The 8846-nt window shown below is 40.9% G+C and overlaps 1 long non-coding RNA gene across 1 annotated transcript; it reads right to left on the reverse strand.

Moving 5' to 3' along the window:
* Nucleotides 1–320: 320 nt before the first annotated feature.
* On the reverse strand, nucleotides 321–8010 carry LOC143929946 (uncharacterized). The gene is made up of 2 exons (XR_013262662.1): nucleotides 7890–8010; nucleotides 321–1035 (listed from the first exon to the last, which is right to left on the reverse strand). It is a non-coding gene; the product is annotated as an uncharacterized LOC143929946 (long non-coding RNA).
* Between the last annotated feature and the right edge of the window lie 836 nt (nucleotides 8011–8846).

Here is an 8846-nt window from a genome sequence, read left to right on the forward strand (position 1 = left end):
TCATCATACATTTATCTGCATTGGGATTGGGATATAGCCAGGCCAGGCATTGCTGCATTTTAACCTTTAAACTATCCCCCCCTTAAGCTGCAAAGGCACGATTAATCCCTACTGGGCAGGTTTGTAGAGTTTAAAACAGGCGGTTAGGAAGCAACAGTAATGCCACCTCACTGCCTGTCAGCTCATCCTTAGTGAAGAGCATGGATTACAGCTTAAGACCCCACTACTACAGGTAGAGGTGCACCGGATATTACATTAAAGTGGATTACGGTAAGTCTTTATGGGTTTTTGAGGTTTAAAATACAGAGACTACAAAGGAGAAGGGTGGGAGTGATGAATTTACTTTTTTTTGGTCTGGAGTTGGGGAAAAAAAGCAAATGAATGTTCAAAAACAGTTTTCCAGTCCCGGTTCCCTTTAGGAAGACACAATTCCATCAGATGACATAAAGCTACAATGTACATAATATGAAGACATTGCAGATATCCAAAAAGGCCATCCAGAGCAAATGAATGTCTCCTGCCAGCATTGTTCTCTGTGTTCAGGACTGTTTCCAGCATTGTAAATCCCAGGAACAAGAAACTGCCCAATACAATACTTGCTTCTTCTGTCCAGCTGGGAACAGAATTGCCCGGGGTGATAACTACTCCCCACCAGCAATAGACATGCTGGAAATGGCTACCTGAACACTAATGCCTTTCATCAATAACCTGGTACCTGACGTGTTTGCGACTTCTCCATTCCCTGGGTGCCAACACAGATGCCTGGCATGTTCTCACCGCCCTAAGGTGGCATTAAAGTATATCTGAAGCCAAGACTTTGTCAAAAAGCAGTGAAGGGTTGGAAAATGTATCCAGGTTGGATCACAGCTGCTTGACTTCCTTGGGATCTCCTTTGAAAAGGTTCCTCGCTGGTTTCCCTTGTGGGTGGTTATGTATCATGATTCCCAATGAAATGAAAGTAGGGGGCAGGCCTAGAGCATTGGTAGAGCACCAGGGCCCATGGTCTCACTTGTAGCCAGCTCCCATCTTCTGCCCCTGCAAGAAAAGTTATACTTAGCGCTGAGCCTTCTAAGCAAATGTGAGATAATCTTTCACTGCACACATTCCTTGTGCTCAGTGATGTCACCTGTGATGTCATATGATGCATAGTTGCCAACATTGTAAAAAAAAAATCCTCTCTCTCCATCCATTCATCCATCCATCCCTCTCTCTCCATCCATCCATTGCTCCATCCCTCTTCATTCATCCATACATCCATCCCTCTCTCTCCATCCATCCATCCATCCCTCTCTCTCCATCTATCCATCCATCCCTCTCTTTGCATCCATCCATCTATCTATTCACCTCTCTCTCTCCATCCATCCATCTATCCATTCACCCCTTGCTCTCCATCCATTCCTCTCTATACATTTATCCATCTCTCTCTCTCCATCCATCTATCCCTCTTCATCCATCCCTCTCTACCCATACATCTATCCCTCTCCATCCATCCCTCTCTCTCCATCCATTCATCCATCCACCCCTCTCCATCCATCTATCTCTCTCCATCCATCCATCTCCATACATCTCCATCCATCCATCCATTCATCTATCCCTCTCTATCCATCCACCCCTCTCTCCATCCATTCATCCATCCATCCCTCTCTCTCCATCCATTCATCCATCCATTCCTCTCTCTCCATCCATCCCTCTCCATCCATCCCTCTCCATCCATCCTTCTACATCCATCCTGCTTTCAAAAAAGCCACTAAACTCAAGTGCTTCTAAACCACTATAAATGACTGAATGTACATGTACTGATAAGATAACATAGAGGAGAGTTCAGGAGCAGTGAGTTTAGCAGCTGCAGTGTACATGAGGCCTCAAAGCCTTCCATTTGATCAAGATCAGATGTTTTGTGCATTTGCCATGTCTGAGGATCTCTGTACATGTTAATTTCTCTGTTTTCTAATCTTTACCTTTATTTTAAAATTATTTTCTTCTAAATACATTCAAAAACCACGTGCAGAGGTAATTGATTTCCATATCAGCCGCGGCGTTGCCTTAGGGGTTCCCCCCTTAAATTTTTGCTCTCCAAGTGAACCACAGCTGTGATTTCTCGCCTTCGTACAGTATAGGCATCGACCACTCACATCATTTGTTATGATTAGTGGATGGAAGATGAATTATTAACATGGAAACATTTCACTCGGCGTCTTCACATCTGGGTCCCCACCTGCGCCTGATCAGACCAAATACCGTCATCTGTAACTGTCATGATTTTTAATGTTCTTAGTCGTAGCTCTGTACTTGGAGACCGCTATGGGGGGGCATCTTAAACCCATTACACCAGGAGGACATTTCACCTGACAGCCCCGGGACAGGACGGGAGCAGCAAGCCCATGCCGCCATCTCTGTGCGCAAATCCTTTTTTTTCTTATGGCTAATCTTATACAATTTGTCCATATGACATGACTCTGTACATATGTAAACACCATTGATTGCTCTGTGGCTTTGGGACAGTTCAAATTTGAAACACTTCAATCTTATTATTATACAGGGTTTATATGGTGCCAACAGTTTGCGCATCGCTTTACAATATAAAGGTAGACAATACAATTCAATACAAGAGGGTTAGGAGGGCCCTGCTACTGTGAGTTTACAATCTAATAGGGTGGGAACTAAACATGTGTAATTCATTTTACTCCAAAATCGTTTTTCAATGAAATTTTACAAATTAGTTAATTCGGAAATATTAAAATTATCGAAAACCTGTTTTACAAATTTTTTCAAAATTCCAAAAAATTCGAAAATCCGAACATCGAAAATTCGTCAATTTGAAAATCCAAATATTCTAAAGAATGAAAATTCAAAAACCAGAAAATTCGAAAATCTGAAATAATAACGAACTAATAATAACTATTACTAACTATTAAATTATAGGTATTGGAATTTACTTTCAAATTTGGCTGTTAGTGAACGTAATGAATACAAATTTATCCGAATCTACGAATTATGCGAAATAACGAATGCCTCATCTAAACGAATAGAACATAACTAATTAATGATAATAAATAATAATAACTTTGTATTATTATTATTATTATTCATTATTATTACTATTATTAATAATTTGTTTTTGTTTTTTTTTGTTTTTTTACTTTATTTCTTTATTAAGGTATTTCTTTTGTTTACAAAATGTTTACAAAATACATCAAAATCAAACCTCCCTAGGGGCATCCTCATCTCCATGGGCACAAGAAAAAAAAAAGGAAAGACTTGAGAAAATAGAAAACTTAAGAGAAGAGGTATATAAATTAGAACAGGCCCATAAAAAATTAAGGCGGCAACAGCAGGAATATCTCCATTTATTGGTGATTAAGAGGGACGAACTTAAAGATATGATGGAACAGGAATCAAAGAGGACATTGGACAGGAGAACTAGAGAGAGATACTATTTGGGAAATAAAATAAGTAGTCATCTAGCAAGACAGCTGAAAAGGAAGAGAGGGATTAATTTTATTGATAAAATACAAGACAAGAACGGGAAGATGATCCATACTACCAGGGAGATAGCCGAGGTGTTTAAGCAATACTATGAAGCACTGTATAATTTAGGACAAAAAGGGGCAAAAGATTTTAGAAAAAAAGACAAAATTAAAGAATTCCTGAATAAAGTGAAACTACCGAGTTTAGCAGAGAGTGATAGAAGTGACTTAGACAGACCCATTACAGAAGAAGAGATCTTTAAGGCTCTGAAAGAAACCGCCTCCGGCAAAAGTCCGGGACCAGACGGATTCACGATCTCGTATTTGAAAAAATATAAAGAGATCTTGGTCCCTAAGCTCTGCAAGTACATGAACGGCCTGGGCAGAGATTTTGGGATGGAAGGGGAGGCCTTGCGGGCCTCAATCACGGTGCTGCTAAAGGAAGGGAAGGATAGCACGCTTTGTTCTAGTTACAGACCGATTGCCTTATTAAACGCGGATACCAAACTATTCGCCAAGGTCTTAGCATCTAGGCTGAAGGAAAGGATGACCGAACTGGTTCATCCGGACCAAGTCGGATTCATCCCTGAGAGAGAAGGTAGGGACAACGGAGTGCGTTCGTTGCTCCTGCTACAGGCCTTAAAAATGAGTGGGTCCCCAGGACTATTCCTGTCCATAGATGCGGAGAAGGCATTCGACAGGGTAGACTGGGGACTCATGTTTGAAACGCTGGAAGTGTTGGGCCTTGGACCAAGAATGACCCAATGGATCAAGGTGTTATACAATCATCCTCAGGCATCTGTAAAAGTGAATGGGATGTCATCCTCCCAATTTCAAATGGAGAATGGAACAAGACAGGGGTGCCCTTTGTCACCCCTTCTTTTTGTAACCGTTATTGGCCTCCATCCGAGATAACCCAGACATAAAAGGGATTAAAGTGGGTGAGGAAGAGCACAAACTCGCAGCATATGCGGACGATGTGCTGTTCTACATCTCCAACCCAAGGATCAAGATTCCGAACTTGCTGAGGTTGTTGGAAAAATACGGGGAAATCTCGAATTTAAAAATCAACAAGTCCGAAGTTCTAAATATTAATATCAAGGGAAAGGAAAAGGCAAGACTCATCGAGGAATTCCGGTTTCCTTGGCGAAAGGAGATTAAATATTTGGGAGTTCTCCTCTCCGATACTATTAAGAAAATCTATGTTAACAATTATATTCCATTACTAGAGGAAATTAAGAGAGAAATAAAAAAATTTTCAACATGCCACCTCTCCTGGTTTGGGCGAATCAACGCGGTCAAAATGGTTCTGGCCCCAAAGATTCTATATAAGTTTCAAATGCTGCCCATTTCTCTCCCCCTAGCTTTCTTCAGGACATTAAAAGGGCTAATCTCAAGGTATATTTGGCAACATAAAAAACCAAGAATTGCTTATGCGGTTCTGAGCAGGGAAAAAAAAAAGGGGGGCCTTGCAGTCCCGGATTTTAAAAAATACTACAATGCGGTGGTTCTTACACGAGTGGTGGAATGGGGGAAAGAGGCAAATAATAAAAGGTGGGTAAGTGTAGAAAAGGCGATGAGCCAAGCACAGTTAGGACGGATAATTTGGAATCCCCCCCAGTATAGGTCTGTAGGAGTAAACACACATGAAATAACACGTAATGCACTTAAGTTATGGGATCGAATTCACGCACATAATAAATGGAGTTACAACTCACCTTTGATTTATTTAAAAGACAACGACTATTTTATACCTGGGAAACAGGAGGTGGGGGGTAATTGGATAATAAAAAGTAATGCACAAGTAAAAGATATTATTTACAGAGGTAAAATTAACACGTTTGAAGCACTTAGGAAGGACAGGGAACTTATGCGGATTGATGCCTGGAGGTATCTTCAGTTAAGCCACTTTATTACAAAATTTCCCCATCCAATTCGGAGTGAGGAAGAATATAGGCCTTTTGAGCGGCTTTGTCTGAGAGACAAATCAAAAAATAATATAGCTCGAATTTATAAAATTCTATTAGGGGGGGAAGGACTGGAGGGCCCGCCCTATATTAAAAAATGGGAAAGAGAGTTGGGGACTCGTTGCAGCACTCAGACCATGGAGAAAATAATGAAATTAACTCATAGCGCGACGGTAGATAATAAGATGATAGAGTTGAACTATAAGTGTCTTGCAAGGTGGTACGCGACCCCAGACAAAGTGAGTAGATATGTAGTTGCACAATCCCCAGAGTGTTGGCGGGGGTGTAAGATAACAGGAACTATGGCTCAGATCTGGTGGGATTGCCCGATTATTAAAAAATATTGGAAGGAGGTGTTGGAGTTAATAAAGGTTGTAACGAATAAACACATAATTGAGGATCCATGGACTGTTTTGTTTCACGGGACCGAAGGCTCGGTGAGGCAATATAAGTCCTCTATAATCCCCACACTGCTCAGTGCCGCTAAAAGTCTAATTCCAAAAAAATGGCGGGAGCCGGATAGCCATAAAATACGGGACTGGATACTCCGGGTAAATGAAATACAGACCATGGAGTGCCCAGTGGAAGAGGAGGAGGAAATTGTATCCGGAGAAGGGCGTACGGGCAAATGGGTATCTTGGAAAGAATTCAAAAATTCTTGGAGGTATGTAGAGGAAATTATAAAATAAAGCCGGGATAGATATACATAGGGTTGGTGATGGTGGATACAACTCTGAACCTACTGCAAGGAAGGGAGGGGGGGGGGGGGGGGTGGGATGGCGGGAGAAGAAATGTTAAGCATATTTGGTGGTAAAAGATATTAAGAAAAGATTGAGTTTGTGATCGATTGTACAGTTTTTCGATTTTTTTTTTTGTATACTCTATTTTGTAAAGGAAAAGAAAAAGGAATTAAATAAAGAATTAAAAAAAAAAAAAAAAAATCAAACCTCCCCTCAAGCCCTCAACCTCCCCCCATGTCACTTCTGGTTTACTCGGCAGCCAACGGCGCCATTTAAAAAAAATACATAGTATTCGAAATGCCGATCTTGGCATGCAGAGGAGGGGTCTGGGGTTTTTTAGACCTCGGATCCCTCCATAAAGAGTACCTGTCACTGCCTATTGCTATCACAAGGGATGTTTACTTTGCTTGTGACAAGCAATAAAAGTTATCAGAATAGTTTTTTTTTTTTAAGTGATAGTGTAAAAAAAAATTAAAGAAAGAAGAAAATGTATCTATTTACTCTGAGTAACATCATCTTTCATATTATATAAAAAAATTGGAGTATATATTATTTTTATTTATTTTTATTCATTAAAGTGTATTTGCTCCAAATAAAGTTGCATTTGAAAACAATGTGTGACATAAAAGAACAGCCATTTAATTCTCTAGGGTCTCTGCTAAAAATATATATATAAATAATGTTTAGGGGTTCTAAGTAGTTTTCTAGCAAAAAAATACTGATTTAAACTGAATGTAGCATTTTAGTAAAAACGTTTGTTTTTTACCGAAATGCTACACTCAGATTGGCGCTGCTTCCTTTCTTCCTTTTTATCTCCACACAGTCCTTCCTCTTCTTCTCTAATAGCTGGCTGCCTATACTGACTCCCTAGCCTAGAAATCACCACAGGTTTAGCTGGAGTAACACATTGAAATATTTATTATTATTTTAATCCTAATTTAATTTTTTTATTTTATTTTGCTCATGTTTATTTTTAATTCATTGTTATTTCTTTTTAAATATTCTGAACTTTTCTGAACTTTACAAGGACTTCCTTTGTGTATCAACACTCCAGCAGGTGCGCCGATCGCTCCAAAATATATGTCGGTGTCCACTTTTAAATAAGCTAATCCTTGGTTATCCATCCATGAAGGTCCTTGTTTAGGTACTTCCTGTTATAGGATGACAACTGTCTCCCAGTTACACTTTGCTGTTGTCACCCTATCACGTGGTTTAAGGCCTGGTTCACACCTATGCATTTTTTTCACATATCACAGTACAGTCCATTTAACATGGTTTTTTATGGATATAGTTCACATCTATGCATTTTACGGAAAGGGCCAGCGACTTTTTTTCTGGTTTTTGGTTTCATGGACTTCAATGGATCAAAAACGTGTATTGAAAAATGCAAAAGGCACCTGGAAAATGCCAACCGCAACCTGCATAGGTGCGAATCAGGCCTTAGGCTACAAAAAGCCGTGCTGACACAGTCATGGTTCATAGATCAGGAATTCGGAATAGAGCAATGATCTGCAGCCAACACTAGAGTGAGTGTCTGTGGACAGGAAGCCTCTGAAAAAGGCTTAGAGAGATCAGCAGAACTGATATGCATAAAAAATAAACGATTGAAGGACTGCACTTAAAGTGGAGGGCCACCCTAAAAAAAATAATACATAAAAACAACCCTTTAAATACATTAAAAAACATTTGAAATTTTTTAAAAAAAATTAACGTACCAGAAATGCCTGTTGCTAGGCAGATCGTCCTAATCTGCCTCTTCCTATTCCGTGATGATCTTCAGTCTTCTCCTCCTCACGTTGTCTTCTGGGGAATGGGGCGCGCTGTGTTCTGGGAACTGCATGTAAGAAACGGGTGGTGAAGGTTCCACTGCCTGTTTCCCTTAGTGAGGATGGCGGCGCCGACACGAGGGATGTATCGACCTGGGGGGGGGGGGGGGATATCGCGGGTGCCCTGGACAGGTAAGTGACTTTATTAAAAGTCAGCATCTACAGTGTTTGTAGCTGCTAACTTTTAAAAGGCTTTTAGGGCCGGTTCACACAGCGAGGCGCGGCGAAGCGTCTCCGACTTACCTCGCCGCGACCTGCGGGGAGCTCAGCGGCGACTTGCAGAGGACTTCTGTATAGAAGTCAATGCAAGTCGCCCCCGAAGTCGCCCCGAAGTAGTACAGGAACCTTTTTTCTGAGTCGGAGCGACTCGAGTCGCTCCTCTCAGAACGGTTCCATTGTACAGAACGGGGGCGACTTGCGGGAGCGAGGCGAGGCGAGCCGTGTCGCCTCGCCTCGCCTCGCTGTGTGAACCGGCCCTTAAGGCTACCAGGACCTGGAAACAAAGTAAAAGTGCTAAAGTCTGCTAAAACCTACAGCTAAAAGCTACAGCCACCAGTCCCTGCAGGTCTGGCAGACCGGAGCTAATAGGTGTTTTTATAGTATAACTAAACATTTTTTATTTTTTTTTGTTTAGGATACAATGTAGAGGGATTAAAACCCCTGTAAGTTCTTTATTGTTACCTTTGTCCCCATTAAGGAGATTCACCCTCTCTATGTGTCCTGTTCACCATTATCACCATACCTCCCAAGCTTTTAACAAAAAAAAAAAATTAAACATCTTTTAACAAAAGTATGCCGGCAAAGTATACACCCCTAGCCACGCCCCCTTAAGGGATAATTGTACAA

Source organism: Lithobates pipiens, unplaced genomic scaffold (assembly GCF_037356315.1).
Source record: "Lithobates pipiens isolate NorthernLeopardFrog02 unplaced genomic scaffold, aLitPip1_a1.2 Scaffold_25, whole genome shotgun sequence".
Lineage (NCBI taxonomy): Eukaryota > Metazoa > Chordata > Amphibia > Anura > Ranidae > Lithobates > Lithobates pipiens.